We start from the raw sequence: 3,035 nt of genomic DNA on the forward strand, positions 1-3,035 counted from the left end.
GATTTTTTTTTTGATGGGGGAGATCATCTTGGATTACTTATTTCATTTACTCTACATTAAAGGAAAAAATTTAAAAATGACCTTGTGAAGGAAGTCTTAGACTCTATGCCTATTTTAGATTACTGTGTAAATATAAAAAGATATCAAAGTATAAATTTCAGTAAGTTCCTTGAGGACCAAGACATATTCATACATTACTTTGCATTTCCAGTTTCTAGTATAGGAACCGGCAGACAGTAAAAATGAATCAGTAACCACTGAACTGAACTAAAGAACAGATTTGTAAAGAGTTATACTAGTCACTTTGGCATCATGGGAAGTAATTTAAAATAAAGTTTTCTTAAATAAATTTTATATTATATCCCAAAATATAGACACTGAGGAAATGAATCACTTTTCTGAGTCATGTAGCAAATCAGTTGTATTTTATTGTATTGGTAATATTGTACAGACAGGTTTTATAGATTTAATTTTAAAGAACTATACGTTTTCAGTTCTGTTCCTGAGACATTTATCAAATGATAAAGACTCAACTACTTCATGTGTCCATGAAACCATTTTTTCATTAATTTTCTCGAGATCTTTATATAGGGGTCATAAATGCAAATGCTACCAGATACAGGCATAAAATAAAAGGAATAAAATAATTAGATTTAAGGCAATTGGGAACTGTGGGAGCCTGGAGTCCATATGCTTATCATAAACACATTTTTAAAAATTTATAACACTATGAACATAAAAAGATCAGTAGGACAAATTCTTCAATCTGCTGTGAGTTTTCAACCTCTCTTTTAACAACTAATATCCCACATAATAACATTTTGTTCATATTTAGTAACTCTATCATTTTTACTTGAGTTTATGTTTATTCAGTTAAGTTAAAATGAAATTAATATTTTATAAAAATAATCTTAATAGTTTTATTCAGTTGTCCTAAGTGCTTTCTATCTACATTGAGTTTTTATCAATTATTTATATACCTTGGTGGCTAAAAAGGATGCTTTGTAAGGTCAATTATGCATATTTCCAGGTACTGATTTAAGATAAGTGTTTTCTACTTATTTCTTCATAGTTTTGTGTTGATTAATTTTACAGCATATGAATTTATTTATTTATAAAATACATATTTATTATTTGCTACTTGTCAATGTTCTCATCACTGTGGTTGTAGCAATGAGCATAGCATAACAAAATGAGTCCAAAAAACTCACATTCTAGCAGTAGAAGACATAAGAAAAATATTATCAAGAGGAAAAATACAGTACATCAACTAGAAATAATTAACGTGATGAGAAACAAATTAGGGTAGACATAGGGTAGATGAGAATTTGAGGGAATACAATTTTATTTAGGTGGTATGTTAGCCAATGTCTGGTCAAGAGACATAAGCACGTCAATTATTGTATGGTAGAGAAAATCTACTAGAAAGAATTCTTAACCAGTTATTGAAGATATTAAAAGGTAAAAATGAAATGCTAAGGTATTATAGCAATAGCAACTGCAGAAACAGCTATTCCCTTAGGGGTGTGAGGACAAAGAGAAGAGATAGGAATTACCAACATTTCTAAGGTTTTAGGAGAGAGTCCAGAAAGCTTGAACTCATGAGACAGGGATGCTGCTTCCTTACCACTGATGTCTCTGAAATTGGAGAAGGGTCCCCATGGGCCTGGAGATGAGATTTTTAAGGATGAAGTGTCCCTGATAGTATATGTTGGGTCTAGTTCTGTGAGTGTTGGCAAAACTGCAATCTAGAATCAACTGCTGCTTCTAGGAAAAAGTTTCACCTGAGAAGAAGAAAGCGTTGCTTTGGTGACACCAATGGAACAGAAAATATAAAGAGGACACTGGAAGCCAAAAAAAGATAGAGAGCAAACTAGACAAGCATGTTCCTCCTCCATTCTTTTGTCTTCACAATTCCTCTACTACCTCCTATTGGTCAAGGACAACAATGAGTCAGCTGGCAAAGAAGAAATGTGTTTTGCAGATTTCCACATTAGTCTATACTTGCAAAGTAGAGTATAGAAATTGTAGGCTTGCAGGTGAGAAACAATACTTTTATATACTGCCATTTTTTTTAAATTTTGGCTTTTATGTTTTCATGGATTAGTTCATATAGGTTTCTTTATAAGCTATTAACAACCAGTATGAGAGGCAAAGAAGAAGGGGGGTCAACTCGGTCAGTGTACAGATTCTACAATGGCTTATCATCTTAAGAAGATCCTTTTTATCATATCATTTTGCTTTACTCTGGGCAAGTGGAAGGAGGATACTCAAAGCATATTAAATGATACACTGATGCATGTTACTTATCTTCCATTCTTAAATAAATTTCTCAGGGGGCCTGGGTGGTTCAGTGGGTTGAGCATCCAAGTCTTGGTTTCAGCTCAGATAATGATCTCCATTGTGTGGGTTCAAGCCCAGTATCAGTCTCTGCACTGGCACCACGGAGCCTGTTTGGGATTCTCTCTCTCCCTCCCTCCTTATTTGTCCTTCCCCTGCTCACTTTGTCTGTCTCTCTCAAAATAAATAAATAAACTTAAAAAAATAAAATAAAAAGAATTTCTCTAAACTCTCTCTCAGGAGGCTTGAGGATAGATAGCATATATGGTCATTCCAAACTGGTAAGTGTTGTGTCCTGACATTCCAATGGTCTGGTCAAGTAATCAGGAACCACTGCTGTAATAAGAATATCAATGGGTTCCCTTTTGAAATAAGTCAGTCAGCAGGTGTGTAGAAAATCCCCAAGTGAACTAAAATTGGAAGTGATACAGCAAGTTTACTTCATTCGTTTCTAAGAGCTATAGTACTTGGCAACTATACTTAATAGATTTTTGCATCTGTATAGTATCAGTAAACATTGTTTCTTCTTCTAATGTTGAGGATTGTGTGTGTTGAACAATATTGAATAATTTATTCAAACAATTTTTAGCAGGGCATTTTCTTTCTAAATTAAACAAAGCAAAAGATTCTATCAGATAAAACATTCAACTTTAAGAGATGTGATTTTCCCAATGTGGAACCACTGGTTAAAGAAA

The sequence above is a fragment of the Hyaena hyaena genome, unplaced genomic scaffold (genome assembly GCF_003009895.1).
Source record: "Hyaena hyaena isolate Hyena2069 unplaced genomic scaffold, ASM300989v1 scaffold_1503, whole genome shotgun sequence".
Classification (NCBI taxonomy): Eukaryota; Metazoa; Chordata; class Mammalia; order Carnivora; family Hyaenidae; genus Hyaena; species Hyaena hyaena.